The following is a 23206-nucleotide window of genomic DNA, read 5'->3' as shown; positions in this document are numbered from 1 at the left end:
CAAAGGTTTCTTCTAATGTTTGTACAAGAAATGAAGTCTCCTGAGAGACTAGCAAAAATTGCCAAAGCTGACTATATTTCAAGTCATCAAGGCGGGGTATTGGGTTTAGTTTTCAATTAGCAATAATCACGCCTCGGTTACACCTCATGGGCCATGATATTGCCACTGCGCAAAGCTAAAGGTTTCCAGGTGCCCATGAAATTGACCCTCGTTAGGAGGAGCCTAGTAAAGCCATGGCGAAAGAAAACGGACCCCTCCCTTCTGCAACACATTCTGGGAGTGGAATAATTCAGGGCGGGGCTTCCCTGCCTGTTTCACCCCCGTGGGCGAAGCGGCTCCGCTTTCCAAAGGTTTCTTCTAATGTTTGTACAAGAAATGAAGTCTCCTGAGAGACTAGCAAAAATTGCCAAAGCTGACTATATTTCAAGTCATCAAGGCGGGGTATTGGGTTTAGTTTTCAATTAGCAATAATCACGCCTCGGTTACACCTCATGGGCCATGATATTGCCACTGCGCAAAGCTAAAGGTTTCCAGGTGCCCATGAAATTGACCCTCGTTAGGAGGAGCCTAGTAAAGCCATGGCGAAAGAAAACGGACCCCTCCCTTCTGCAAGGCATTCTGGGAGTGGAATAATTCAGGGCGGGGCTTCCCTGCCTGTTTCACCCCCGTGGGCGAAGCGGCTCCGCTTTCCAAAGGTTTCTTCTAATGTTTGTACAAGAAATGAAGTCTCCTGAGAGACTAGCAAAAATTGCCAAAGCTGACTATATTTCAAGTCATCAAGGCGGGGTATTGGGTTTAGTTTTCAATTAGCAATAATCACGCCTCGGTTACACCTCATGGGCCATGATATTGCCACTGCGCAAAGCTAAAGGTTTCCAGGTGCCCATGAAATTGACCCTCGTTAGGAGGAGCCTAGTAAAGCCATGGCGAAAGAAAACGGACCCCTCCCTTCTGCAACACATTCTGGGAGTGGAATAATTCAGGGCGGGGCTTCCCTGCCTGTTTCACCCCCGTGGGCGAAGCGGCTCCGCTTTCCAAAGGTTTCTTCTAATGTTTGTACAAGAAATGAAGTCTCCTGAGAGACTAGCAAAAATTGCCAAAGCTGACTATATTTCAAGTCATCAAGGCGGGGTATTGGGTTTAGTTTTCAATTAGCAATAATCACGCCTCGGTTACACCTCATGGGCCATGATATTGCCACTGCGCAAAGCTAAAGGTTTCCAGGTGCCCATGAAATTGACCCTCGTTAGGAGGAGCCTAGTAAAGCCATGGCGAAAGAAAACGGACCCCTCCCTTCTGCAAGGCATTCTGGGAGTGGAATAATTCAGGGCGGGGCTTCCCTGCCTGTTTCACCCCCGTGGGCGAAGCGGCTCCGCTTTCCAAAGGTTTCTTCTAATGTTTGTACAAGAAATGAAGTCTCCTGAGAGACTAGCAAAAATTGCCAAAGCTGACTATATTTCAAGTCATCAAGGCGGGGTATTGGGTTTAGTTTTCAATTAGCAATAATCACGCCTCGGTTACACCTCATGGGCCATGATATTGCCACTGCGCAAAGCTAAAGGTTTCCAGGTGCCCATGAAATTGACCCTCGTTAGGAGGAGCCTAGTAAAGCCATGGCGAAAGAAAACGGACCCCTCTCTTCTGCAAGGCATTCTGGGAGTGGAATAATTCAGGGTGGGGCTTCCCTGCCTGTTTCACCCCCGTGGGCGAAGCGGCTCCGCTTTCCAAAGGTTTCTTCTAATGTTTGTACAAGAAATGAAGTCTCCTGAGAGACTAGCAAAAATTGCCAAAGCTGACTATATTTCAAGTCATCAAGGCGGGGTATTGGGTTTAGTTTTCAATTAGCAATAATCACGCCTCGGTTACACCTCATGGGCCATGATATTGCCACTGCGCAAAGCTAATGGTTTCCAGGTGCCCATGAAATTGACCCTCGTTAGGAGGAGCCTAGTAAAGCCATGGCGAAAGAAAACGGACCCCTCCCTTCTGCAAGACATTCTGGGAGTGGAATAATTCAGGGCGGGGCTTCCCTGCCTGTTTCACCCCCGTGGGCGAAGCGGCTCCGCTTTCCAAAGGTTTCTTCTAATGTTTGTACAAGAAATGAAGTCTCCAGAGACTAGCAAGAATTGCCAAAGCTGACTATATTTCAAGTCATCATGGCGGGGTATTGGGTTTAGTTTTCAATTAGCAATAATCACGCCTCGGTTACACCTCATAGGCCATGATATTGCCACTGCGCAAAGCTAACGGTTTCCAGGTGCCCATGAAATTGACCCTCGTTAGGAGGAGCCTAGTAAAGCCATGGCGAAAGAAAACGGACCCCTCCCTTCTGCAAGGCATTCTGGGAGTGGAATAATTCAGGGCGGGGCTTCCCTGCCTGTTTCACCCCCGTGGGCGAAGCGGCTCCGCTTTCCAAAGGTTTCTTCTAATGTTTGTACAAGAAATGAAGTCTCCTGAGAGACTAGCAAAAATTGCCAAAGCTGACTATATTTCAAGTCATCATGGCGGGGTATTGGGTTTAGTTTTCAATTAGCAATAATCACGCCTCGGTTACACCTCATAGGCCATGATATTGCCACTGCGCAAAGCTAACGGTTTCCAGGTGCCCATGAAATTGACCCTCGTTAGGAGGAGCCTAGTAAAGCCATGGCGAAAGAAAACGGACCCCTCCCTTCTGCAAGGCATTCTGGGAGTGGAATAATTCAGGGCGGGGCTTCCCTGCCTGTTTCACCCCCGTTAGCGAAGCGGCTCTGCTTTCCAAAGGTTTCTTCTAATGTTTGTACAAGAAATGAAGTCTCCTGAGAGACTAGCAAAAATTGCCAAAGCTGACTATATTTCAAGTCATCAAGGCGGGGTATTGGGTTTAGTTTTCAATTAGCAATAATCACGCATCGGTTACACCTCATGGGCCATGATATTGCCGCTGCGCAAAGCTAAAGGTTTCCAGGTGCACATGAAATTGACCCTCGTTAGGAGGAGCCTAGTAAAGCCATGGCGAAAGAAAACGGACCCCTCCCTTCTGCAACGCATTCTGGGAGTGGAATAATTCAGGGTGGGGCTTCCCTGCCTGTTTCACCCCCGTGGGCGAAGCGGCTCCGCTTTCCAAAGGTTTCTTCTAATGTTTGTACAAGAAATGAAGTCTCCTGAGAGACTAGCAAAAATTGCCAAAGCTGACTATATTTCAAGTCATCAAGGCGGGGTATTGGGTTTAGTTCTCAATTAGCAATAATCACGCCTCGGTTACACCTCATGGGCCATGATATTGCCACTGCGCAAAGCTAAAGGTTTCCAGGTGCCCATGAAATTGACCCTCGTTAGGAGGAGCCTAGTAAAGCCATGGCGATAGAAAACGGACCCCCTCCCTTCTGCAAGGCATTCTGGGAGTGGAATAATTCAGGGCGGGGCTTCCCTGCCTGTTTCACCCCCGTGGGCGAAGCGGCTCCGCTTTCCAAAGGTTTCTTCTAACGTTTGTACTAGAAATGAAGTCTCCTGAGAGACTAGCAAAAATTGCCAAAGCTGACTATATTTCAAGTCATCATGGCGTGGTATTGGGTTTAGTTTTCAATTAGCAATAATCACGCCTCGGTTACACCTCATGGGCCATGATATTGCCACTGCGCAAAGCTAACGGTTTCCAGGTGCCCATGAAATTGACCCTCGTTAGGAGGAGCCTAGTAAAGCCATGGCGAAAGAAAACGGACCCCTCCCTTCTGCAAGGCATTCTGGGAGTGGAATAATTCAGGGCGGGGCTTCCCTGCCTGTTTCACCCCCGTGGGCGAAGCGGCTCCGCTTTCCAAACGTTTCTTCTAATGTTTGTACAAGAAATGAAGTCTCCTGAGAGACTAGCAAAAATTGCCAAAACTGACTATATTTCAAGTCATCAAGGCGGGGTATTGGGTTTAGTTTTCAATTAGCAATAATCAAGCCTCGGTTACACCTCATGGGCCATGATATTGCCACTGCGCAAAGCTAAAGGTTTCCAGGTGCCCATGAAATTGACCCTCGTTAGGAGGAGCCTAGTAAAGCCATGGCGAAAGAAAACGGACCCCTCCCTTCTGCAAGGCATTCTGGGAGTGGAATAATTCAGGGCGGGGCTTCCCTGCCTGTTTCACCCCCGTGGGCGAAGCGGCTCCGCTTTCCAAAGGTTTCTTCTAATGTTTGTACAAGAAATGAAGTCTCCTGAGAGACTAGCAAAAATTGCCAAAGCTGACTATATTTCAAGTCATCAAGGCGGGGTATTGGGTTTAGTTTTCAATTAGCAATAATCACGCCTCGGTTACACCTCATGGGCCATGATATTGCCACTGCGCAAAGCTAAAGGTTTCCAGGTGCCCATGAAATTGACCCTCGTTAGGAGGAGCCTAGTAAAGCCATGGCGAAAGAAAACGGACCCCTCCCTTCTGCAAGGCATTCTGGGAGTGGAATATTTCAGGGCGGGGCTTCCCTGCCTGTTTCACCCCCGTGGGCGAAGCGGCTCCGCTTTCCAAAGGTTTCTTCTAATGTTTGTACAAGAAATGAAGTCTCCTGAGAGACTAGCAAAAATTGCCAAAGCTGACTATATTTCAAGTCATCAAGGCGGGGTATTGGGTTTAGTTTTCAATTAGCAATAATCACGCCTCGGTTACACCTCATGGGCCATGATATTGCCACTGCGCAAAGCTAAAGGTTTCCAGGTGCCCATGAAATTGACCTTCGTTAGGAGGAGCCTAGTAAAGCGAAAGAAAACGGACCCCTCCCTTCTGAAAGGCATTCTGGGAGTGGAATAATTCAGGGCGGGGCTTCCCTGCCTGTTTCACCCCCGTGGGCGAAGCGGCTCCGCTTTCCAAACGTTTCTTCTAATGTTTGTACAAGAAATGAAGTCTCCGGAGAGACTAGCAAAAATTGCCAAAGCTGACTATATTTCAAGTCATCAAGGCTGGGTATTGGGTTTAGTTTTCAATTAGCAATAATCACGCCTCGGTTACACCTCATGGGCCATGATATTGCCACTGCGCAAAGCTAAAGGTTTCCAGGTGCCCATGAAATTGACCCTCGTTAGGAGGAGCCTAGTAAAGCCATGGCGAAAGAAAACGGACCCCTCCCTTCTGCAAGGCATTCTGGGAGTGGAATAATTCAGGGCGGGGCTTCCCTGCCTGTTTCACCCCCGTGGGCGAAGCGGCTCCGCTTTCCAAACGTTTCTTCTAATGTTTGTACAAGAAATGAAGTCTCCTGAGAGACTAGCAAAAATTGCCAAAGCTGACTATATTTCAAGTCATAAAGGCGGGGTATTGGGTTTAGTTTTCAATTAGCAATAATCACGCCTCGGTTACACCTCATGGGCCATGATATTGCCACTGCGCAAAGCTAAAGGTTTCCAGGTGCCCATGAAATTGACCCTCGTTAGGAGGAGCCTAGTAAAGCCATGGCGAAAGAAAATGGACCCCTCCCTTCTGCAAGGCATTCTGGGAGTGGAATAATTCAGGGCGGGGCTTCCCTGCCTGTTTCACCCCCGTGGGCGAAGCGGCTCCGCTTTCCAAACGTTTCTTCTAATGTTTGTACAAGAAATGAAGTCTCCGGAGAGACTAGCAAAAATTGCCAAAGCTGACTCTATTTCAAGTCAACAAGGCGGGGTATTGGGTTTAGTTTTCAATTAGCAATAATCACGCCTCGGTTACACCTCATGGGCCATGATATTGCCAATGCTCAAAGCTAAAGGTTTCCAGGTGCCCATGAAATTGACCCTCGTTAGGAGGAGCCTAGTAAAGCCATGGCGAAAGAAAACGGACCCCTCCCTGCTGCAAGGCATTCTAGGAGTGGATTAATTTAGGGCGGGGCTTCCCTTCCTGTTTCACCCCCGTGGGTGAAGCGGCTCCGCTTTCCAAACGTTTCTTCTAATGTTTGTACAAGAAATGAAGTCTCCTGAGAGACTAGCAAAAATTGCTAAAGCTGACTATATTTCAAGTCATCAAGGCGGGGGAATTGGGTTTAGTTTTCAATTAGCAATAATCACGCCTCGGTTACACCTCATGGGCCATGTTATTGCCACTGCGCAAAGCTAAAGGTTTCCAGGTGCCCATGAAATTGACCTTCGTTAGGAGGAGCCTAGTAAAGCGAAAGAAAACGGACCCCTCCCTTCTGCAAGGCATTCTGGGAGTGGAATAATTCAGGGCGGGGCTTCCCTGCCTGTTTCACCCCCGTGGGCGAAGCGGCTTCGCTTTCCAAACGTTTCTTCTAATGTTTGTACAAGAAATGAAGTCTCCTGAGAGACTAGCAAAAATTGCTAAAGCTGACTATATTTCAAGTCATCAAGGCGGGGTATTGGGTTTAGTTTTCAATTAGCAATAATCACGCCTCGGTTACACCTCATGGGCCATGATATTGCCACTGCGCAAAGCTAAAGGTTTCCAGGTGCCCATGAAATTGACCCTCGTTAGGAGGAGCCTAGTAAAGCCATGGCGAAAGAAAACGGACCCCTCCCTTCTGCAAGGCATTCTGGGAGTGGAATAATTCAGGGCGGGGCTTCCCTGCCTGTTTCACCCCCGTGGGCGAATCGGCTCCGCTTTCCAAACGTTTCTTCTAATGTTTGTACAAGAAATGAAGTCTCCTGAGAGACTAGCAAAAATTGCTAAAGCTGACTATATTTCAAGTCATCAAGGCGGGGTATTGGGTTTAGTTTTCAATTAGCAATAATCACGCCTCGGTTACACCTCATGGGCTATGATATTGCCACTGCGCAAAGCTAAAGGTTTCCAGGTGCCCATGAAATTGACCCTCGTTAGGAGGAGCCTAGTAAAGCCATGGCGAAAGAAAACGGACCCCTCCCTTCTGCAAGGCATTCTCGGAGTGGAATAATTCAGGGCGGGGCTTCCCTGCCTGTTTCACCCCCGTGGGCGAAGCGGCTCCGCTTTCCAAACGTTTCTTCTAATGTTTGTACAAGAAATGAAGTCTCCGGAGAGACTAGCAAAAATTGCCAAAGCTGACTCTATTTCAAGTCATCAAGGCGGGGTATTGGGTTTAGTTTTCAATTAGCAATAATCACGCCTCGGTTACACCTCATGGGCCATGATATTGCCACTGCGCAAAGCTAAAGGTTTCCAGGTGCCCATGAACTTATCAATCGTTAGGAGGAGCCTAGTAAAGCCATGGCGAAAGAAAATGGACCCCTCCCTTCTGCAAGGCATTCTGGGAGTGGAATAATTCAGGGCGGGGCTTCCCTGCCTGTTTCACCCCCGTGGGCGAAGCGGCTCCGCTTTCCAAACGTTTCTTCTAATGTTTGTACAAGAAATGAAGTCTCCTGAGAGACTAGCAAAAATTGCCAAAGCTGACTATATTTCAAGTCATCAAGGCGGGGTATTGGGTTTAGTTTTCAATTAGCAATAATCACGCCTCGGTTACACCTCATGGGCCATGATATTGCCACTGCGCAAAGCTAAAGGTTTCCAGGTGCCCATGAAATTGACCCTCGTTAGGAGGAGCCTAGTAAAGCCATGGCAAAAGAAAACGGACCCCTCCCTTCTGCAAGGCATTCTGGGAGTGGAATAATTCAGGGCGGGGCTTCCCTGCCTGTTTCACCCCCGTGGGCGAAGCGGCTCCGCTTTTCAAATGTTTCTTCTAATGTTTGTACAAGAAATGAAGACTCCTGAGAGACTAGCAAAAATTGCCAAAGCTGACTATATTTCAAGTCATCAAGGCGGGGTATTGAGTTTAGTTTTCAATTAGCAAAAATCACGCCTCGGTTACACCTCATGGGCCATGATATTGCCACTGCGCAAAGCTAAAGGTTTCCAGGTGCCCATGAAATTGACCCTCGTTAGGAGGAGCCTAGTAAAGCCATGGCGAAAGAAAACGGACCCCTCTCTTCTGCAAGGCATTCTGGGAGTGGAATAATTCAGGGCGGGGCTTCCCTGCCTGTTTCACCCCCGTGGGCGAAGCGGCTCCGCATTCCAAACGTTTCTTCTAATGTTTGTACAAGAAATGAAGTCTCCGGACAGACTAGCAAAAATTGCCAAAGCTGACTCTATTTCAAGTCATCAAGGCGGGGTATTGGGTTTAGTTTGCAATTAGCAATAATCACGCCTCGGTTACACCTCATGGGCCATGATATTGCCACTGCGCAAAGCTAAAGGTTTCCAGGTGCCCATGAACTTATCAATCGTTAGGAGGAGCCTAGTAAAGCCATGGCGAAAGAAAATGGACCCCTCCCTTCTGCAAGGCATTCTGGGAGTGGAATAAATCAGGGCGGGGCTTCCCTGCCTGTTTCACCCCCGTGGGCGAAGCGGCTCCGCTTTCCAAACGTTTCTTCTAATGTTTGTACAAGAAATGAAGTCTCCGGAGAGACTAGCAAAAATTGCCAAAGCTGACTCTATTTCAAGTCATCAAGGCGGGGTAGTGGGTTTAGTTTTCAATTAGCAATAATCACGCCTCGGTTACACCTCATGGGCCATGATATTGCCAATGCGCAAAGCTAAAGGTTTCCAGGTGCCCATGAAATTGACCCTCGTTAGGAGGAGCCTAGTAAAGCCATGGCGAAAGAAAACGGACCCCTCCCTGCTGCAAGGCATTCTAGGAGTGGATTAATTCAGGGCGGGGCTTCCCTTCCTGTTTCACCCCCGTGGGTGACGCGGCTCCGCTTTCCAAACGTTTCTTCTAATGTTTGTACAAGAAATGAAGTCTCCTGAGAGACTAGCAAAAATTGCCAAAGCTGACTATATTTCAAGTCATCAAGGCGGGGGAATTGGGTTTAGTTTTCAATTAGCAATAATCACGCCTCGGTTACACCTCATGGGCCATGATATTGCCTCTGCGCAAAGCTAAAGGTTTCCAGGTGCCCATGAAATTGACCCTCGTTAGGAGGAGCCTAGTAAAGCCATGGCGAAAGAAAACGGACCCTCCCTTCTGCAAGGCATTCTGGGAGTGGAATAATTCAGGGCGGGGCTTCCCTGCCTGTTTCACCCCCGTGGGCGAAGCGGCTCCGCTTTCCAAACGTTTCTTCTAATGTTTGTACAAGAAATGAAGTCTCCTGAGAGACTAGCAAAAATTGCCAAAGCTGACTATATTTCAAGTCATCAAGGCGGGGTATTGGGTTTAGTTTTCAATTAGCAATAATCACGCCTCGGTTACACCTCATGGGCCATGATATTGCCACTGCGCAAAGCTAAAGGTTTCCAGGTGCCCATGAACTTATCAATCGTTAGGAGGAGCCTAGTAAAGCCATGGCGAAAGAAAATGGACCCCTCCCTTCTGCAAGGCATTCTGGGAGTGGAATAATTCAGGGCGGGGCTTCCCTGCCTGTTTCACCCCCGTGGGCGAAGCGGCTCCGCTTTCCAAACGTTTCTTCTAATGTTTGTACAAGAAATGAAGTCTCCTGAGAGACTAGCAAAAATTGCCAAAGCTGACTATATTTCAAGTCATCAAGGCGGGGTATTGGGTTTAGTTTTCAATTAGCAATAATCACGCCTCGGTTACACCTCATGGGCCATGATATTGCCACTGCGCAAAGCTAAAGGTTTCCAGGTGCCCATGAAATTGACCCTCGTTAGGAGGAGCCTAGTAAAGCCATGGCAAAAGAAAACGGACCCCTCCCTTCTGCAAGGCATTCTGGGAGTGGAATAATTCAGGGCGGGGCTTCCCTGCCTGTTTCACCCCCGTGGGCGAAGCGGCTCCGCTTTTCAAATGTTTCTTCTAATGTTTGTACAAGAAATGAAGACTCCTGAGAGACTAGCAAAAATTGCCAAAGCTGACTATATTTCAAGTCATCAAGGCGGGGTATTGAGTTTAGTTTTCAATTAGCAAAAATCACGCCTCGGTTACACCTCATGGGCCATGATATTGCCACTGCGCAAAGCTAAAGGTTTCCAGGTGCCCATGAAATTGACCCTCGTTAGGAGGAGCCTAGTAAAGCCATGGCGAAAGAAAACGGACCCCTCTCTTCTGCAAGGCATTCTGGGAGTGGAATAATTCAGGGCGGGGCTTCCCTGCCTGTTTCACCCCCGTGGGCGAAGCGGCTCCGCATTCCAAACGTTTCTTCTAATGTTTGTACAAGAAATGAAGTCTCCGGACAGACTAGCAAAAATTGCCAAAGCTGACTCTATTTCAAGTCATCAAGGCGGGGTATTGGGTTTAGTTTGCAATTAGCAATAATCACGCCTCGGTTACACCTCATGGGCCATGATATTGCCACTGCGCAAAGCTAAAGGTTTCCAGGTGCCCATGAACTTATCAATCGTTAGGAGGAGCCTAGTAAAGCCATGGCGAAAGAAAATGGACCCCTCCCTTCTGCAAGGCATTCTGGGAGTGGAATAATTCAGGGCGGGGCTTCCCTGCCTGTTTCACCCCCGTGGGCGAAGCGGCTCCGCTTTCCAAACGTTTCTTCTAATGTTTGTACAAGAAATGAAGTCTCCGGAGAGACTAGCAAAAATTGCCAAAGCTGACTCTATTTCAAGTCATCAAGGCGGGGTAGTGGGTTTAGTTTTCAATTAGCAATAATCACGCCTCGGTTACACCTCATGGGCCATGATATTGCCAATGCGCAAAGCTAAAGGTTTCCAGGTGCCCATGAAATTGACCCTCGTTAGGAGGAGCCTAGTAAAGCCATGGCGAAAGAAAACGGACCCCTCCCTGCTGCAAGGCATTCTAGGAGTGGATTAATTCAGGGCGGGGCTTCCCTTCCTGTTTCACCCCCGTGGGTGACGCGGCTCCGCTTTCCAAACGTTTCTTCTAATGTTTGTACAAGAAATGAAGTCTCCTGAGAGACTAGCAAAAATTGCCAAAGCTGACTATATTTCAAGTCATCAAGGCGGGGGAATTGGGTTTAGTTTTCAATTAGCAATAATCACGCCTCGGTTACACCTCATGGGCCATGATATTGCCTCTGCGCAAAGCTAAAGGTTTCCAGGTGCCCATGAAATTGACCCTCGTTAGGAGGAGCCTAGTAAAGCCATGGCGAAAGAAAACGGACCCTCCCTTCTGCAAGGCATTCTGGGAGTGGAATAATTCAGGGCGGGGCTTCCCTGCCTGTTTCACCCCCGTGGGCGAAGCGGCTCCGCTTTCCAAACGTTTCTTCTAATGTTTGTACAAGAAATGAAGTCTCCTGAGAGACTAGCAAAAATTGCCAAAGCTGACTATATTTCAAGTCATCAAGGCGGGGTATTGGGTTTAGTTTTCAATTAGCAATAATCACGCCTCGGTTACACCTCATGGGCCATGATATTGCCACTGCGCAAAGCTAAAGGTTTCCAGGTGCCCATGAAATTGACCTTCGTTAGGAGGAGCCTAGTAAAGCGAAAGAAAACGGACCCCTCCCTTCTGCAAGGCATTCTGGGAGTGGAATAATTCAGGGCGGGGCTTCCCTGCCTGTTTCACCCCCGTGGGCGAAGCGGCTTCGCTTTCCAAACGTTTCTTCTAATGTTTGTACAAGAAATGAAGTCTCCGGAGAGACTAGCAAAAATTGCCAAAGCTGACTATATTTCAAGTCATCAAGGCGGGGTATTGGGTTTAGTTTTCAATTAGCAATAATCACGCCTCGGTTACACCTCATGGGCCATGATATTGCCACTGCGCAAAGCTAAAGGTTTCCAGGTGCCCATGAAATTGACCCTCGTTAGGAGGAGCCTAGTAAAGCCATGGTAAAAGAAAACGGACCCCTCCCTTCTGCAAGGCATTCTGGGAGTGGAATAATTCAGGGCAGGGCTTCCCTGCCTGTTTCACCCCCGTGGGCGAAGCGGCTCCGCTTTCCAAACGTTTCTTCTAATGTTTGTACAAGAAATGAAGTCTCCGGAGAGACTAGCAAAAACTGCCAAAGCTGACTATATTTCAAGTCATCAAGGCGGGGTATTGGGTTTAGTTTTCAATTAGCAATAATCACGCCTGGGTTACACTTCATGGGCCATGATATTGCCACTGCGCAAAGCTAAAGGTTTCCAGGTGCCCATGAAATTGACCCTCGTTAGGAGGAGCCTAGTAAAGCCATGGCGAAAGAAAACGGACCCCTCCCTTCTGCAAGGCATTCTGGGAGTGGAATAATTCAGGGCGGGGCTTCCCTTCCTGTTTCACCCCCGTGGGCGAAGCGGCTCCGCTTTCCAAACGTTTCTTCTAATGTTTGTACAAGAAATGAAGTCTCCTGAGAGACTAGCAAAAATTGCCAAAGCTGACTATATTTCAAGTCATCAAGGCGGGGTATTGGGTTTAGTTTTCAATTAGCAATAATCACGCCTCGGTTACACCTCATGGGCCATGATATCGCCACTGCACAAAGCTAAAGGTTTCCAGGTGCCCATGAAATTGACCTTTGTTAGGAGGAGCCTAGTAAAGCCATGGCGAAAGAAAACGGACCCCTCCCTTCTGCAAGGCATTCTGGGAGTGGAATAATTCAGGGCGGGGCTTCCCTGCCTGTTTCACCCCCGTGGGCGAAGCGGCTCCGCTTTCCAAACGTTTCTTCTAATGTTTGTAGAAGAAATGAAGACTCCTGAGAGACTAGAAAAAATTGCCAAAGCTGACTATATTTCAAGTCATCAAGGCGGGGTATTGGGTTTAGTTTTCAATTAGCAATAATCACGCCTCGGTTACACCTCATGGGCCATGATATTGCCACTGCGCAAAGCTAAAGGTTTCCAGATGCCCATGAAATTGACCCTCGTTAGGAGGAGCCTAGTAAAGCCATGGCGAAAGAAAACGGACCCCTCCCTTCTGCAAGGCATTCTGGGAGTGGAATAATTCAGGGCGGGGCTTCCCTGCCTGTTTCACCCCCGTGGGCGATGCGGCTCCGCTTTCCAAACGTTTCTTCTAATGTTTGTACAAGAAATGAAGACTCCTGAGAGACTAGCAAAAATTGCCAAAGCTGACTATATTTCAAGTCATCAAGGCGGGGTATTGGGTTTAGTTTTCAATTAGCAATAATCACGCCTCGGTTACACCTCATGGGCCATGATATTGCCACTGCGCAAAGCTAAAGGTTTCCAGGTGCCCATGAACTTATCAATCATTAGGAGGAGCCTAGTAAAGCCATGGCGAATGAAAATGGACCCCTCCCTTCTGCAAGGCATTCTGGGAGTGGAATAATTCAGGGCGGGGCTTCCCTGCCTGTTTCACCCCCGTGGGCAAAGCGGCTCCGCTTTCCAAACGTTTCTTCTAATGTTTGTACAAGAAATGAAGTCTCCGGAGAGACTAGCAAAAATTGCCAAAGCTGACTCTATTTCAAGTCATCAAGGCGGGGTATTGGGTTTAGTTTTCAATTAGCAATAATAACGCCTCGGTTGCACCTCATGGGCCATGATATTGCCACTGCGCAAAGCTAAAGGTTTCCAGGTGCCCATGAAATTGACCCTCGTTAGGAGGAGCCTAGTAAAGCCATGGTGAAAGAAAACGGACCCCTCCCTTCTGCAAGGCATTCTGGGAGTGGAATAATTCAGGGCGGGGCTTCCCTGCCTGTTTCACCCCCGTGGGCGAAGCGGCTCCGCTTTCCAAACGTTTCTTCTAATGTTTGTACAAGAAATGAAGTCTCCGGAGAGACTAGCAAAAATTGCCAAAGCTGACTATATTTCAAGTCATCAAGGCAGGGTATTGGGTTTAGTTTTCAATTAGCAATAATCACGCCTCGGTTACACCTCATGGGCCATGATATTGCCACTGCGCAAAGCTAAAGGTTTCCAGGTGCCCATGAAATTGAACCTCGTTAGGAGGAGCCTAGTAAAGCCATGGCGAAAGAAAAGGGACCCCTCCCTTCTGCAAGGCATTCTGGGAGTGGAATAATTCAGGGCGGGGCTTCCCTGCCTGTTTCACCCCCGTGGGCGAAGCGGCTCCGCTTTCCAAACGTTTCTTCTAATGTTTGTACAAGAAATGAAGTCTCCGGAGAGACTAGCAAAAATTGCCAAAGCTGACTATATTTCAAGTCATCAAGGCGGGGTATTGGGTTTAGTTTTCAATTAGCAATAATCACGCCTGGGTTACACTTCATGGGCCATGATATTGCCACTGCGCAAAGCTAAAGGTTTCCAGGTGCCCATGAAATTGACCCTCGTTAGGAGGAGCCTAGTAAAGCCATGGCGAAAGAAAACGGACCCCTCCCTTCTGCAAGGCATTCTGGGAGTGGAATAATTCAGGGCGGGGCTTCCCTTCCTGTTTCACCCCCGTGGGCGAAGCGGCTCCGCTTTCCAAAGTTTCTTCTAATGTTTGTACAAGAAATGAAGTCTCCTGAGAGACTAGCAAAAATTGCCAAAGCTGACTATATTTCAAGTCATCAAGGCGGGGTATTGGGTTTAGTTTTCAATTAGCAATAATCACGCCTCGGTTACACCTCATGGGCCATGATATCGCCACTGCACAAAGCTAAAGGTTTCCAGGTGCCCATGAAATTGACCTTTGTTAGGAGGAGCCTAGTAAAGCCATGGCGAAAGAAAACGGACCCCTCCCTTCTGCAAGGCATTCTGGGAGTGGAATAATTCAGGGCGGGGCTTCCCTGCCTGTTTCACCCCCGTGGGCGAAGCGGCTCCGCTTTCCAAACGTTTCTTCTAATGTTTGTACAAGAAATGAAGACTCCTGAGAGACTAGCAAAAATTGCCAAAGCTGACTATATTTCAAGTCATCAAGGCGGGGTATTGGGTTTAGTTTTCAATTAGCAATAATCACGCCTCGGTTACACCTCATGGGCCATGATATCGCCACTGCGCAAAGCTAAAGGTTTCCAGGTGCCCATGAAATTGACCCTCGTTAGGAGAAGCCTAGTAAAGCCATGGCGAAAGAAAACGGACCCCTCCCTTCTGCAAGGCATTCTGGGAGTGTAATAATTCAGGGCGGGGCTTCCCTGCCTGTTTCACCCCCGTGGGCGAAGCGGCTCCGCTTTCCAAACGTTTCTTCTAATGTTTGTACAAGAAATGAAGACTCCTGAGAGACTAGCAAAAATTGCCAAAGCTGACTATATTTCAAGTCATCAAGGCGGGGTATTGGGTTTAGTTTTCAATTAGCAATAATCACGCCTCGGTTACACCTCATGGGCCATGATATTGCCACTGCGCAAAGCTAAAGGTTTCCAGATGCCCATGAAATTGACCCTCGTTAGGAGGAGCCTAGTAAAGCCATGGCGAAAGAAAACGGACCCCTCCCTTCTGCAAGGCATTCTGGGAGTGTAATAATTCAGGGCGGGGCTTCCCTGCCTGTTTCATCCCCATGGGCGAAGCGGCTCCGCTTTCCATACGTTTCTTCTAATGTTTGTACAAGAAATGAAGACTCCTGAGAGACTAGCAAAAATTGCCAAAGCTGACTATATTTCAAGTCATCAAGGCGGGGTATTGGGTTTAGTTTTCAATTAGCAATAATCACGCCTCGGTTACACCTCATGGGCCATGATATCGCCACTGCGCAAAGCTAAAGGTTTCCAGGTGCCCATGAAATTGACCCTCGTTAGGAGAAGCCTAGTAAAGCCATGGCGAAAGAAAACGGACCCCTCCGTTCTGCAAGGCATTCTGGGAGTGTAATAATTCAGGGCGGGGCTTCCCTGCCTGTTTCACCCCCGTGGGCGAAGCGGCTCCGCTTTCCAAACGTTTCTTCTAATGTTTGTACAAGAAATGAAGACTCCTGAGAGACTAGCAAAAATTGCCAAAGCTGACTATATTTCAAGTCATCAAGGCGGGGTATTGGGTTTAGTTTTCAATTAGCAATAATCACGCCTCGGTTACACCTCATGGGCCATGATATTGCCACTGCGCAAAGCTAAAGGTTTCCAGGTGCCCATGAAATTGACCCTCGTTAGGAGGAGCCTAGTAAAGCCATGGCGAAAGAAAACGGACCCCTCTCTTCTGCAAGGCATTCTGGGAGTGGAATAATTCAGGGCGGGGCTTCCCTGCCTGTTTCACCCCCGTGGGCGAAGCGGCTCCGCTTTCCAAACGTTTCTTCTAATGTTTGTACAAGAAATGAAGTCTCCGGAGAGACTAGCAAAAATTGCCAAAGCTGACTCTATTTCAAGTCATCAAGGCGGGGTATTGGATTTAGTTTTCAATTAGCAATAATCACGCCTCGGTTACACCTCATGGGCCATGATATTGCCAATGCGCAAAGCTAAAGGTTTCCAGGTGCCCATGAAATTGACCTTCGTTAGGAGGAGCCTAGTAAAGCGAAAGAAAACGGACCCCTCCCTTCTGCAAGGCATTCTGGGAGTGGAATAATTCAGGGCGGGGCTTCCCTGCCTGTTTCACCCCCGTGGGCGAAGCGGCTTCGCTTTCCAAACGTTTCTTCTAATGTTTGTACAAGAAATGAAGTTTCCGGAGAGACTAGCAAAAATTGCCAAAGCTGACTATATTTCAAGTCATCAAGGCGGGGTATTGGGTTTAGTTTTCAATTAGCAATAATCACGCCTCGGTTACACCTCATGGGCCATGATATTGCCACTGCGCAAAGCTAAAGGTTTCCAGGTGCCCATGAACTTATCAATCGTTAGGAGGAGCCTAGTAAAGCCATGGCGAAAGAAAATGGACCCTTCCCTTCTGCAAGGCATTCTGGGAGTGGAATAATTCAGGGCGGGGCTTCCCTGCCTGTTTCACCCCCGTGGGCGAAGCGGCTCCGCTTTCCAAACGTTTCTTCTAATGTTTGTACAAGAAATGAAGTCTCCGGAGAGACTAGCAAAAATTGCCAAAGCTGACTCTATTTCAAGTCATCAAGGCGGGGTATTGGGTTTAGTTTTCAATTAGCAATAATCACGCCTCGGTTACACCTCATGGGCCATGATATTGCCAATGCGCAAAGCTAAAGGTTTCCAGGTGCCCATGAAATTGACCCTCGTTAGAAGGAGCCTAGTAAAGCCATGGCGAAAGAAAACGGACCCCTCCCTTCTGCAAGGCATTCTAGGAGTGGATTAATTCAGGGCGGGGCTTCCCTTCCTGTTTCACCCCCGTGGGTGAAGCGGCTCCGCTTTCCAAACGTTTCTTCTAATGTTTGTACAAGAAATGAAGTCTCCTGAGAGACTAGCAAAAATTGCCAAAGCTGACTATATTTCAAGCCATCAAGGCGGGGGAATTGGGTTTAGTTTTCAATTAGCAATAATCATGCCTCGGTTACACCTCATGGGCCATGATATTGCCTCTGCGCAAAGCTAAAGGTTTCCAGGTGCCCATGAAATTGACCCTCGTTAGGAGGAGCCTAGTAAAGCCATGGCGAAAGAAAACGGACCCCTCCCTTCTGCAAGGCATTCTGGGAGTGTAATAATTCAGGGCGGGGCTTCCCTGCCTGTTTCACCCCCGTGAGCGAAGCGGCTCCGCTTTCCAAACGTTTCTTCTAATGTTTGTACAAGAAATGAAGTCTCCGGAGAGACTAGCAAAAATTGCCAAAGCTGACTATATTTCAAGTCATCAAGGCGGGGTATTGGGTTTAGTTTTCAATTAGCAATAATCACGCCTGGGTTACACTTCATGGGCCATGATATTGCCACTGCGCAAAGCTAAAGGTTTCCAGGTGCCCATGAAATTGACCCTCGTTAGGAGGAGCCTAGTAAAGCCATGGTAAAAGAAAACGGACCCCTCCCTTCTGCAAGGCATTCTGGGAGTGGAATAATTCAGGGCAGGGCTTCCCTGCCTGTTTCACCCCCGTGGGCGAAGCGGCTCCGCTTTCCAAACGTTTCTTCTAATGTTTGTACAAGAAATGAAGTCTCCGGAGAGACTAGCAAAAACTGCCAAAGCTGACTATATTTCAAGTCATCAAGGCGGGGTATTGGGTTTAGTTTTCAATTAGCAATAATCACGCCTGGGTTACACTTCATGGGCCATGATATTGCCACTGCGCAAAGCTAAAGGTTTCCAGGTGCCCATGAAATTGACCCTCGTTAGGAGGAGCCTAGTAAAGCCATGGCGAAAGAAAACGGACCCCTCCCTTCTGCAAGGCATTCTGGGAGTGGAATAATTCAGGGCGGGGCTTCCCTTCCTGTTTCACCCCCGTGGGCGAAGCGGCTCCGCTTTCCAAAGGTTTCTTCTAATGTTTGTACAAGAAATGAAGTCTCCTGAGAGACTAGCAAAAATTGCCAAAGCTGACTATATTTCAAGTCATCAAGGCGGGGTATTGGGTTTAGTTTTCAATTAGCAATAATCACGCCTCGGTTACACCTCATGGGCCATGATATCGCCACTGCACAAAGCTAAAGGTTTCCAGGTGCCCATGAAATTGACCTTTGTTAGGAGGAGCCTAGTAAAGCCATGGCGAAAGAAAACGGACCCCTCCCTTCTGCAAGGCATTCTGGGAGTGGAATAATTCAGGGCGGGGCTTCCCTGCCTGTTTCACCCCCGTGGGCGAAGCGGCTCCGCTTTCCAAACGTTTCTTCTAATGTTTGTACAAGAAATGAAGACTCCTGAGAGACTAGAAAAAATTGCCAAAGCTGACTATATTTCAAGTCATCAAGGCGGGGTATTGGGTTTAGTTTTCAATTAGCAATAATCACGCCTCGGTTACACCTCATGGGCCATGATATTGCCACTGCGCAAAGCTAAAGGTTTCCAGATGCCCATGAAATTGACCCTCGTTAGGAGGAGCCTAGTAAAGCCATGGCGAAAGAAAACGGACCCCTCCCTTCTGCAAGGCATTCTGGGAGTGGAATAATTCAGGGCGGGGCTTCCCTGCCTGTTTCACCCCCGTGGGCGATGCGGCTCCGCTTTCCAAACGTTTCTTCTAATGTTTGTACAAGAAATGAAGACTCCTGAGAGACTAGCAAAAATTGCCAAAGCTGACTATATTTCAAGTCATCAAGGCGGGGTATTGGGTTTAGTTTTCAATTAGCAATAATCACGCCTCGGTTACACCTCATGGGCCATGATATTGCCACTGCGCAAAGCTAAAGGTTTCCAGGTGCCCATGAACTTATCAATCATTAGGAGGAGCCTAGTAAAGCCATGGCGAATGAAAATGGACCCCTCCCTTCTGCAAGGCATTCTGGGAGTGGAATAATTCAGGGCGGGGCTTCCCTGCCTGTTTCACCCCCGTGGGCAAAGCGGCTCCGCTTTCCAAACGTTTCTTCTAATGTTTGTACAAGAAATGAAGTCTCCGGAGAGACTAGCAAAAATTGCCAAAGCTGACTCTATTTCAAGTCATAAAGGCGGGGTATTGGGTTTAGTTTTCAATTAGCAATAATCACGCCTCGGTTACACCTCATGGGCCATGATATTGCCAATGCGCAAAGCTAAAGGTTTCCAGGTGCCCATGAAATTGACCCTCGTTAGGAGGAGCCTAGTAAAGCCATGGCGAAAGAAAACGGACCCCTCCCTTCTGCAAGGCATTCTGGGAGTGGAATAATTCAGGGCGGGGCTTCCCTGCCTGTTTCACCCCCGTGGGCGAAGCGGCTCCGCTTTCCAAACGTTTCTTCTAATGTTTGTACAAGAAATGAAGTCTCCGGAGAGACTAGCAAAAATTGCCAAAGCTGACTATATTTCAAGTCATCAAGGCAGGGTATTGGGTTTAGTTTTCAATTAGCAATAATCATGCCTCGGTTACACCTCATGGGCCATGATATTGCCACTGCGCAAAGCTAAAGGTTTCCAGGTGCCCATGAAATTGAACCTCGTTAGGAGGAGCCTAGTAAAGCCATGGCGAAAGAAAAGGGACCCCTCCCTTCTGCAAGGCATTCTGGGAGTGGAATAATTCAGGGCGGGGCTTCCCTGCCTGTTTCACCCCCGTGGGCGAAGCGGCTCCGCTTTCCAAACGTTTCTTCTAATGTTTGTACAAGAAATGAAGTCTCCGGAGAGACTAGCAAAAATTGCCAAAGCTGACTATATTTCAAGTCATCAAGGCGGGGTATTGGGTTTAGTTTTCAATTAGCAATAATCACGCCTGGGTTACACTTCATGGGCCATGATATTGCCACTGCGCAAAGCTAAAGGTTTCCAGGTGCCCATGAAATTGACCCTCGTTAGGAGGAGCCTAGTAAAGCCATGGCGAAAGAAAACGGACCCCTCCCTTCTGCAAGGCATTCTGGGAGTGGAATAATTCAGGGCGGGGCTTCCCTTCCTGTTTCACCCCCGTGGGCGAAGCGGCTCCGCTTTCCAAAGTTTCTTCTAATGTTTGTACAAGAAATGAAGTCTCCTGAGAGACTAGCAAAAATTGCCAAAGCTGACTATATTTCAAGTCATCAAGGCGGGGTATTGGGTTTAGTTTTCAATTAGCAATAATCACGCCTCGGTTACACCTCATGGGCCATGATATCTCCACTGCACAAAGCTAAAGGTTTCCAGGTGCCCATGAAATTGACCTTTGTTAGGAGGAGCCTAGTAAAGCCATGGCGAAAGAAAACGGACCCCTCCCTTCTGCAAGGCATTCTGGGAGTGTAATAATTCAGGGCGGGGCTTCCCTGCCTGTTTCACCCCCGTGGGCGAAGCGGCTCCGCTTTCCAAACGTTTCTTCTAATGTTTGTACAAGAAATGAAGACTCCTGAGAGACTAGCAAAAATTGCCAAAGCTGACTATATTTCAAGTCATCAAGGCGGGGTATTGGGTTTAGTTTTCAATTAGCAATAATCACGCCTCGGTTACACCTCATGGGCCATGATATTGCCACTGCGCAAAGCTAAAGGTTTCCAGGTGCCCATGAAATTGACCCTCGTTAGGAGGAGCCTAGTAAAGCCATGGCGAAAGAAAACGGACCCCTCTCTTCTGCAAGGCATTCTGGGAGTGGAATAATTCAGGGCGGGGCTTCCCTGCCTGTTTCACCCCCGTGGGCGAAGCGGCTCCGCTTTCCAAACGTTTCTTCTAATGTTTGTACAAGAAATGAAGTCTCCGGAGAGACTAGCAAAAATTGCCAAAGCTGACTCTATTTCAAGTCATCAAGGCGGGGTATTGGATTTAGTTTTCAATTAGCAATAATCACGCCTCGGTTACACCTCATGGGCCATGATATTGCCAATGCGCAAAGCTAAAGGTTTCCAGGTGCCCATGAAATTGACCCTCGTTAGGAGGAGCCTAGTAAAGCCATGGCGAAAGAAAACGGACCCCTCCCTTCTGCAAGGCATTCTGGGAGTGGAATAATTCAGGGCGGGGCTTCCCTCCTAAAGGTTATCCCTACCTAACCCTGCCTGTAGATCTGTCCCTGTCTCACATTCATATAGTTCACTGCTCAACATTAAACGAATGGTAAATTCACCATTCGTCTAAATTGGAGGTCACATGTTTTTGGCAGCCAATGGGTTTTTTAAATTTTTTTAACTGCCTCCGTTATCGTAGTTCCTGCTGTTACATCAGGTCTTATACTCCAGTCACATCCAGAGCTGCAGTCACTATTCTGCTCTTACATCAGGTCTTATACTCCAGTTACATCTAGAGCTGCAGTCACTATTCCACTTTTACATCATGTCATATACTCCAGGTACATCCAGAGTTGCAGTCACTATTCTTTTGTAACATTAGGTCTTATACTCCAGTTACATCTAGAGCTGCAGTCACTATTCTGCTGTTACATTATGTCTTATACTCCAGTCACATCTAGAGCTGCAGTCACTATTCTGCTGTTACATCAGGTCTTATACTCCAGTTACATCTAGACCTGCAGTCACTATTCTGCTGTTACATTATGTCTTATACTCCAGTCACATTTAGAGCTGCAGTCACTATTCTGCTGTTACATCAGGTCTTATACTCCAGTAACATCTAGAGCTGCAGTCACTATTCCACTGTTACATCATGTCATATACTCCAGTCACATCTAGATCTGCAGTCACTATTCTGCTGTTACATCATGTCTTATACGCCAGTCACAGCCAGTTCTGCTACATCTCATATTTAGCAGGGTTCATTACACACTCAGCTCTGCTGCATCTGTGGGTGTAGCAGAGCAGAGCATACGCTCAACGCTGCTACATCTGAGATCAGACCAGATTGGAGACTGCTGTGGACTGATCTTAGACTCCACCTTCTCCGGCAGAACCAGCGTTGATTGGCCGAATGCTGTAGTCTGTATGGCATTCCGCCAATCAACGCTGGTCAATGCATTCCTATGGGAAAAAGTCAGCTCCCGCATATCGCAAACTGACAAGGATCCCGACGAGATAGAGCCCCAAAGAGCTGGGTGAGTAACATTCCCACCTAAACAAAGCTAATTCCTATCTAACCCTGCCTGTACATCTATCCCTGTCTCACAGTCACATAGTTCACAGTCTCATATGAACCGGATATGAAATCCACTATTCATATAAATTGGAGGTCACCTGAATTAGCCAATTACTTTTTCCAATTTTTTTTCGATGCCTCCGTTGTCGTAGTTCCTGTCTCACCTCCCCTGCGTAGTTTTTGGTGCAAAAAAGAGCCAGGGAAGGTGGGAGGGGAATCAAATTTTTAGTCAGTTTGTCACCTGGTGTTCGACTGGAATCAAACATCTCGAACAGCATGATATCTGATCAAACATGTACTCGTTCGAATGCTGTTCGCTCATCTCTACTGTTAACCCAATATACAGTCTATCCCATAGGAAAGACAGGGCTGTATTTATTTTTTTTTACCACCCCTGGTAAAAGCCATTTTTATCACCAAAAGAAAAATCACAAAATATTATTTGAAAAACCCAAAGGAAATCAATGTTATAAGGTAAAAAAAAAAAAAAAAAAAAACTTCAGCTAGCATCCTATTAATATTATAAATGTGAAAGTTTGTGGGTTTGTGAGTTTGGATGTTCGGATGTTTGTTCCTCAATCACGCAAAACCCGCTCGACCGATTTGGCTGAAAGTTTCCACAAACATAGTTAATACACCCGATTGCGCAATAGGCTACTTTTCGTCACAATAGCGCACATACGTTTGTGCCAGGACCCCCACAAAACCCAAACTCACACCACCCTCTCTGCAATCTCACACACTTTGGACCATAGCAAGCCACAAAATTCATATTGCCCTCTACAGCCTCGCCCCTAACCCCACACAATCACATATACATATACTTTACCACTTTGCCCCTCACCTTAACGATACTCCAGGAGGCGCTCTATAACGCTCCGGAGCAGCCATGTTTGCCGACCCCACCGCTCTGACAATCCGCGACACCGCCCACCCATGTCAATACCCCTAGGCGGTCTAATAAATGCAAAAAAAAAGTTAAAAAAAAAAAAGTAAAAAAAATATAAAAACAAATAAAAAGGATTAAAGATTCAAATCACCCCCCTTTCCCTAGAACACATATAAAAGTAGTTAAAAACTGTGAAACACATACATGTTAGGTATCCCCACGTCCGAAATCGCCCGCTCTACAAAGCTATACAAATATTTTTCCTGTTCGGTAAGCG

At 47.6% G+C, this 23206-nt stretch overlaps 61 non-coding genes across 61 annotated transcripts; all 61 read right to left on the bottom strand.

Annotated features, from left to right (window-relative positions):
- Nucleotides 1-36: 36 nt before the first annotated feature.
- Nucleotides 37-177, bottom strand: LOC142205456 (U4 spliceosomal RNA). Its single transcript, XR_012716448.1, has one exon. It is a non-coding gene; the product is annotated as a U4 spliceosomal RNA (small nuclear RNA).
- Nucleotides 178-381: 204 nt separating this feature from the next.
- Nucleotides 382-522, bottom strand: LOC142205455 (U4 spliceosomal RNA). The gene has a single exon (XR_012716447.1). It is a non-coding gene; the product is annotated as a U4 spliceosomal RNA (small nuclear RNA).
- A 204-nt stretch (nt 523-726) lies between these two features.
- Nucleotides 727-867, bottom strand: LOC142205454 (U4 spliceosomal RNA). Its single transcript, XR_012716446.1, has one exon. It is a non-coding gene; the product is annotated as a U4 spliceosomal RNA (small nuclear RNA).
- A 204-nt stretch (nt 868-1071) lies between these two features.
- LOC142205453 (U4 spliceosomal RNA) lies at nt 1072-1212 on the bottom strand. The gene has a single exon (XR_012716445.1). It is a non-coding gene; the product is annotated as a U4 spliceosomal RNA (small nuclear RNA).
- Nucleotides 1213-1416: 204 nt separating this feature from the next.
- LOC142205452 (U4 spliceosomal RNA) lies at nt 1417-1557 on the bottom strand. Its single transcript, XR_012716444.1, has one exon. It is a non-coding gene; the product is annotated as a U4 spliceosomal RNA (small nuclear RNA).
- Nucleotides 1558-1761: 204 nt separating this feature from the next.
- Nucleotides 1762-1902, bottom strand: LOC142205451 (U4 spliceosomal RNA). Its single transcript, XR_012716443.1, has one exon. It is a non-coding gene; the product is annotated as a U4 spliceosomal RNA (small nuclear RNA).
- A 204-nt stretch (nt 1903-2106) lies between these two features.
- Nucleotides 2107-2245, bottom strand: LOC142205197 (U4 spliceosomal RNA). Its single transcript, XR_012716227.1, has one exon. It is a non-coding gene; the product is annotated as a U4 spliceosomal RNA (small nuclear RNA).
- Nucleotides 2246-2449: 204 nt separating this feature from the next.
- LOC142205867 (U4 spliceosomal RNA) lies at nt 2450-2590 on the bottom strand. The gene has a single exon (XR_012716823.1). It is a non-coding gene; the product is annotated as a U4 spliceosomal RNA (small nuclear RNA).
- A 204-nt stretch (nt 2591-2794) lies between these two features.
- On the bottom strand, nt 2795-2935 carry LOC142205233 (U4 spliceosomal RNA). The gene has a single exon (XR_012716259.1). It is a non-coding gene; the product is annotated as a U4 spliceosomal RNA (small nuclear RNA).
- A 204-nt stretch (nt 2936-3139) lies between these two features.
- LOC142205175 (U4 spliceosomal RNA) lies at nt 3140-3280 on the bottom strand. The gene has a single exon (XR_012716205.1). It is a non-coding gene; the product is annotated as a U4 spliceosomal RNA (small nuclear RNA).
- A 205-nt stretch (nt 3281-3485) lies between these two features.
- Nucleotides 3486-3626, bottom strand: LOC142205258 (U4 spliceosomal RNA). The gene has a single exon (XR_012716283.1). It is a non-coding gene; the product is annotated as a U4 spliceosomal RNA (small nuclear RNA).
- Nucleotides 3627-3830: 204 nt separating this feature from the next.
- On the bottom strand, nt 3831-3971 carry LOC142205168 (U4 spliceosomal RNA). The gene has a single exon (XR_012716198.1). It is a non-coding gene; the product is annotated as a U4 spliceosomal RNA (small nuclear RNA).
- A 204-nt stretch (nt 3972-4175) lies between these two features.
- Nucleotides 4176-4316, bottom strand: LOC142205450 (U4 spliceosomal RNA). Its single transcript, XR_012716442.1, has one exon. It is a non-coding gene; the product is annotated as a U4 spliceosomal RNA (small nuclear RNA).
- Nucleotides 4317-4520: 204 nt separating this feature from the next.
- On the bottom strand, nt 4521-4661 carry LOC142205449 (U4 spliceosomal RNA). The gene has a single exon (XR_012716441.1). It is a non-coding gene; the product is annotated as a U4 spliceosomal RNA (small nuclear RNA).
- Nucleotides 4662-4859: 198 nt separating this feature from the next.
- LOC142205918 (U4 spliceosomal RNA) lies at nt 4860-5000 on the bottom strand. The gene has a single exon (XR_012716871.1). It is a non-coding gene; the product is annotated as a U4 spliceosomal RNA (small nuclear RNA).
- A 204-nt stretch (nt 5001-5204) lies between these two features.
- Nucleotides 5205-5345, bottom strand: LOC142205915 (U4 spliceosomal RNA). Its single transcript, XR_012716868.1, has one exon. It is a non-coding gene; the product is annotated as a U4 spliceosomal RNA (small nuclear RNA).
- Nucleotides 5346-5549: 204 nt separating this feature from the next.
- LOC142205838 (U4 spliceosomal RNA) lies at nt 5550-5690 on the bottom strand. Its single transcript, XR_012716796.1, has one exon. It is a non-coding gene; the product is annotated as a U4 spliceosomal RNA (small nuclear RNA).
- Nucleotides 5691-5894: 204 nt separating this feature from the next.
- Nucleotides 5895-6036, bottom strand: LOC142205318 (U4 spliceosomal RNA). The gene has a single exon (XR_012716339.1). It is a non-coding gene; the product is annotated as a U4 spliceosomal RNA (small nuclear RNA).
- A 198-nt stretch (nt 6037-6234) lies between these two features.
- LOC142205162 (U4 spliceosomal RNA) lies at nt 6235-6375 on the bottom strand. The gene has a single exon (XR_012716192.1). It is a non-coding gene; the product is annotated as a U4 spliceosomal RNA (small nuclear RNA).
- Nucleotides 6376-6579: 204 nt separating this feature from the next.
- Nucleotides 6580-6720, bottom strand: LOC142205889 (U4 spliceosomal RNA). Its single transcript, XR_012716844.1, has one exon. It is a non-coding gene; the product is annotated as a U4 spliceosomal RNA (small nuclear RNA).
- A 204-nt stretch (nt 6721-6924) lies between these two features.
- LOC142205761 (U4 spliceosomal RNA) lies at nt 6925-7065 on the bottom strand. Its single transcript, XR_012716724.1, has one exon. It is a non-coding gene; the product is annotated as a U4 spliceosomal RNA (small nuclear RNA).
- A 204-nt stretch (nt 7066-7269) lies between these two features.
- On the bottom strand, nt 7270-7410 carry LOC142205448 (U4 spliceosomal RNA). Its single transcript, XR_012716440.1, has one exon. It is a non-coding gene; the product is annotated as a U4 spliceosomal RNA (small nuclear RNA).
- A 204-nt stretch (nt 7411-7614) lies between these two features.
- Nucleotides 7615-7755, bottom strand: LOC142205167 (U4 spliceosomal RNA). Its single transcript, XR_012716197.1, has one exon. It is a non-coding gene; the product is annotated as a U4 spliceosomal RNA (small nuclear RNA).
- A 204-nt stretch (nt 7756-7959) lies between these two features.
- LOC142205271 (U4 spliceosomal RNA) lies at nt 7960-8100 on the bottom strand. The gene has a single exon (XR_012716295.1). It is a non-coding gene; the product is annotated as a U4 spliceosomal RNA (small nuclear RNA).
- A 204-nt stretch (nt 8101-8304) lies between these two features.
- LOC142205202 (U4 spliceosomal RNA) lies at nt 8305-8445 on the bottom strand. The gene has a single exon (XR_012716230.1). It is a non-coding gene; the product is annotated as a U4 spliceosomal RNA (small nuclear RNA).
- A 204-nt stretch (nt 8446-8649) lies between these two features.
- On the bottom strand, nt 8650-8791 carry LOC142205888 (U4 spliceosomal RNA). Its single transcript, XR_012716843.1, has one exon. It is a non-coding gene; the product is annotated as a U4 spliceosomal RNA (small nuclear RNA).
- A 203-nt stretch (nt 8792-8994) lies between these two features.
- Nucleotides 8995-9135, bottom strand: LOC142205447 (U4 spliceosomal RNA). Its single transcript, XR_012716439.1, has one exon. It is a non-coding gene; the product is annotated as a U4 spliceosomal RNA (small nuclear RNA).
- A 204-nt stretch (nt 9136-9339) lies between these two features.
- On the bottom strand, nt 9340-9480 carry LOC142205446 (U4 spliceosomal RNA). Its single transcript, XR_012716438.1, has one exon. It is a non-coding gene; the product is annotated as a U4 spliceosomal RNA (small nuclear RNA).
- A 204-nt stretch (nt 9481-9684) lies between these two features.
- LOC142205166 (U4 spliceosomal RNA) lies at nt 9685-9825 on the bottom strand. The gene has a single exon (XR_012716196.1). It is a non-coding gene; the product is annotated as a U4 spliceosomal RNA (small nuclear RNA).
- Nucleotides 9826-10029: 204 nt separating this feature from the next.
- LOC142205269 (U4 spliceosomal RNA) lies at nt 10030-10170 on the bottom strand. Its single transcript, XR_012716293.1, has one exon. It is a non-coding gene; the product is annotated as a U4 spliceosomal RNA (small nuclear RNA).
- Nucleotides 10171-10374: 204 nt separating this feature from the next.
- Nucleotides 10375-10515, bottom strand: LOC142205201 (U4 spliceosomal RNA). Its single transcript, XR_012716229.1, has one exon. It is a non-coding gene; the product is annotated as a U4 spliceosomal RNA (small nuclear RNA).
- A 204-nt stretch (nt 10516-10719) lies between these two features.
- LOC142205887 (U4 spliceosomal RNA) lies at nt 10720-10861 on the bottom strand. The gene has a single exon (XR_012716842.1). It is a non-coding gene; the product is annotated as a U4 spliceosomal RNA (small nuclear RNA).
- A 203-nt stretch (nt 10862-11064) lies between these two features.
- On the bottom strand, nt 11065-11205 carry LOC142205445 (U4 spliceosomal RNA). The gene has a single exon (XR_012716437.1). It is a non-coding gene; the product is annotated as a U4 spliceosomal RNA (small nuclear RNA).
- A 198-nt stretch (nt 11206-11403) lies between these two features.
- On the bottom strand, nt 11404-11544 carry LOC142205803 (U4 spliceosomal RNA). The gene has a single exon (XR_012716764.1). It is a non-coding gene; the product is annotated as a U4 spliceosomal RNA (small nuclear RNA).
- A 204-nt stretch (nt 11545-11748) lies between these two features.
- LOC142205337 (U4 spliceosomal RNA) lies at nt 11749-11889 on the bottom strand. The gene has a single exon (XR_012716357.1). It is a non-coding gene; the product is annotated as a U4 spliceosomal RNA (small nuclear RNA).
- A 204-nt stretch (nt 11890-12093) lies between these two features.
- Nucleotides 12094-12234, bottom strand: LOC142205835 (U4 spliceosomal RNA). Its single transcript, XR_012716793.1, has one exon. It is a non-coding gene; the product is annotated as a U4 spliceosomal RNA (small nuclear RNA).
- Nucleotides 12235-12438: 204 nt separating this feature from the next.
- On the bottom strand, nt 12439-12579 carry LOC142205220 (U4 spliceosomal RNA). The gene has a single exon (XR_012716247.1). It is a non-coding gene; the product is annotated as a U4 spliceosomal RNA (small nuclear RNA).
- Nucleotides 12580-12783: 204 nt separating this feature from the next.
- LOC142205850 (U4 spliceosomal RNA) lies at nt 12784-12924 on the bottom strand. The gene has a single exon (XR_012716807.1). It is a non-coding gene; the product is annotated as a U4 spliceosomal RNA (small nuclear RNA).
- Nucleotides 12925-13128: 204 nt separating this feature from the next.
- Nucleotides 13129-13269, bottom strand: LOC142205232 (U4 spliceosomal RNA). The gene has a single exon (XR_012716258.1). It is a non-coding gene; the product is annotated as a U4 spliceosomal RNA (small nuclear RNA).
- Nucleotides 13270-13473: 204 nt separating this feature from the next.
- LOC142205900 (U4 spliceosomal RNA) lies at nt 13474-13614 on the bottom strand. The gene has a single exon (XR_012716854.1). It is a non-coding gene; the product is annotated as a U4 spliceosomal RNA (small nuclear RNA).
- A 204-nt stretch (nt 13615-13818) lies between these two features.
- Nucleotides 13819-13959, bottom strand: LOC142205316 (U4 spliceosomal RNA). The gene has a single exon (XR_012716337.1). It is a non-coding gene; the product is annotated as a U4 spliceosomal RNA (small nuclear RNA).
- Nucleotides 13960-14162: 203 nt separating this feature from the next.
- On the bottom strand, nt 14163-14303 carry LOC142205834 (U4 spliceosomal RNA). The gene has a single exon (XR_012716792.1). It is a non-coding gene; the product is annotated as a U4 spliceosomal RNA (small nuclear RNA).
- Nucleotides 14304-14507: 204 nt separating this feature from the next.
- On the bottom strand, nt 14508-14648 carry LOC142205164 (U4 spliceosomal RNA). Its single transcript, XR_012716194.1, has one exon. It is a non-coding gene; the product is annotated as a U4 spliceosomal RNA (small nuclear RNA).
- Nucleotides 14649-14852: 204 nt separating this feature from the next.
- On the bottom strand, nt 14853-14993 carry LOC142205848 (U4 spliceosomal RNA). Its single transcript, XR_012716806.1, has one exon. It is a non-coding gene; the product is annotated as a U4 spliceosomal RNA (small nuclear RNA).
- A 204-nt stretch (nt 14994-15197) lies between these two features.
- Nucleotides 15198-15338, bottom strand: LOC142205163 (U4 spliceosomal RNA). The gene has a single exon (XR_012716193.1). It is a non-coding gene; the product is annotated as a U4 spliceosomal RNA (small nuclear RNA).
- Nucleotides 15339-15542: 204 nt separating this feature from the next.
- On the bottom strand, nt 15543-15683 carry LOC142205847 (U4 spliceosomal RNA). Its single transcript, XR_012716805.1, has one exon. It is a non-coding gene; the product is annotated as a U4 spliceosomal RNA (small nuclear RNA).
- Nucleotides 15684-15887: 204 nt separating this feature from the next.
- On the bottom strand, nt 15888-16028 carry LOC142205840 (U4 spliceosomal RNA). Its single transcript, XR_012716798.1, has one exon. It is a non-coding gene; the product is annotated as a U4 spliceosomal RNA (small nuclear RNA).
- Nucleotides 16029-16226: 198 nt separating this feature from the next.
- Nucleotides 16227-16367, bottom strand: LOC142205203 (U4 spliceosomal RNA). The gene has a single exon (XR_012716231.1). It is a non-coding gene; the product is annotated as a U4 spliceosomal RNA (small nuclear RNA).
- Nucleotides 16368-16571: 204 nt separating this feature from the next.
- On the bottom strand, nt 16572-16712 carry LOC142205837 (U4 spliceosomal RNA). The gene has a single exon (XR_012716795.1). It is a non-coding gene; the product is annotated as a U4 spliceosomal RNA (small nuclear RNA).
- Nucleotides 16713-16916: 204 nt separating this feature from the next.
- LOC142205159 (U4 spliceosomal RNA) lies at nt 16917-17058 on the bottom strand. Its single transcript, XR_012716189.1, has one exon. It is a non-coding gene; the product is annotated as a U4 spliceosomal RNA (small nuclear RNA).
- Nucleotides 17059-17262: 204 nt separating this feature from the next.
- Nucleotides 17263-17403, bottom strand: LOC142205315 (U4 spliceosomal RNA). The gene has a single exon (XR_012716336.1). It is a non-coding gene; the product is annotated as a U4 spliceosomal RNA (small nuclear RNA).
- Nucleotides 17404-17607: 204 nt separating this feature from the next.
- On the bottom strand, nt 17608-17748 carry LOC142205336 (U4 spliceosomal RNA). Its single transcript, XR_012716356.1, has one exon. It is a non-coding gene; the product is annotated as a U4 spliceosomal RNA (small nuclear RNA).
- A 204-nt stretch (nt 17749-17952) lies between these two features.
- Nucleotides 17953-18093, bottom strand: LOC142205831 (U4 spliceosomal RNA). Its single transcript, XR_012716791.1, has one exon. It is a non-coding gene; the product is annotated as a U4 spliceosomal RNA (small nuclear RNA).
- Nucleotides 18094-18297: 204 nt separating this feature from the next.
- LOC142205219 (U4 spliceosomal RNA) lies at nt 18298-18438 on the bottom strand. The gene has a single exon (XR_012716246.1). It is a non-coding gene; the product is annotated as a U4 spliceosomal RNA (small nuclear RNA).
- A 204-nt stretch (nt 18439-18642) lies between these two features.
- LOC142205846 (U4 spliceosomal RNA) lies at nt 18643-18783 on the bottom strand. Its single transcript, XR_012716804.1, has one exon. It is a non-coding gene; the product is annotated as a U4 spliceosomal RNA (small nuclear RNA).
- A 204-nt stretch (nt 18784-18987) lies between these two features.
- On the bottom strand, nt 18988-19128 carry LOC142205205 (U4 spliceosomal RNA). Its single transcript, XR_012716233.1, has one exon. It is a non-coding gene; the product is annotated as a U4 spliceosomal RNA (small nuclear RNA).
- A 204-nt stretch (nt 19129-19332) lies between these two features.
- LOC142205886 (U4 spliceosomal RNA) lies at nt 19333-19473 on the bottom strand. Its single transcript, XR_012716841.1, has one exon. It is a non-coding gene; the product is annotated as a U4 spliceosomal RNA (small nuclear RNA).
- A 204-nt stretch (nt 19474-19677) lies between these two features.
- Nucleotides 19678-19818, bottom strand: LOC142205314 (U4 spliceosomal RNA). The gene has a single exon (XR_012716335.1). It is a non-coding gene; the product is annotated as a U4 spliceosomal RNA (small nuclear RNA).
- A 203-nt stretch (nt 19819-20021) lies between these two features.
- On the bottom strand, nt 20022-20162 carry LOC142205899 (U4 spliceosomal RNA). Its single transcript, XR_012716853.1, has one exon. It is a non-coding gene; the product is annotated as a U4 spliceosomal RNA (small nuclear RNA).
- Nucleotides 20163-20366: 204 nt separating this feature from the next.
- On the bottom strand, nt 20367-20507 carry LOC142205845 (U4 spliceosomal RNA). The gene has a single exon (XR_012716803.1). It is a non-coding gene; the product is annotated as a U4 spliceosomal RNA (small nuclear RNA).
- A 204-nt stretch (nt 20508-20711) lies between these two features.
- Nucleotides 20712-20852, bottom strand: LOC142205839 (U4 spliceosomal RNA). The gene has a single exon (XR_012716797.1). It is a non-coding gene; the product is annotated as a U4 spliceosomal RNA (small nuclear RNA).
- Between the last annotated feature and the right edge of the window lie 2354 nt (nt 20853-23206).

The sequence above is a fragment of the Leptodactylus fuscus genome, chromosome 5, assembly GCF_031893055.1.
Source record: "Leptodactylus fuscus isolate aLepFus1 chromosome 5, aLepFus1.hap2, whole genome shotgun sequence".
NCBI classification, from domain to species: Eukaryota; Metazoa; Chordata; class Amphibia; order Anura; family Leptodactylidae; genus Leptodactylus; species Leptodactylus fuscus.
Note: the sequence above shows the minus strand (reverse complement) of the source record. Positions and strands in the feature narration are given on the sequence as shown.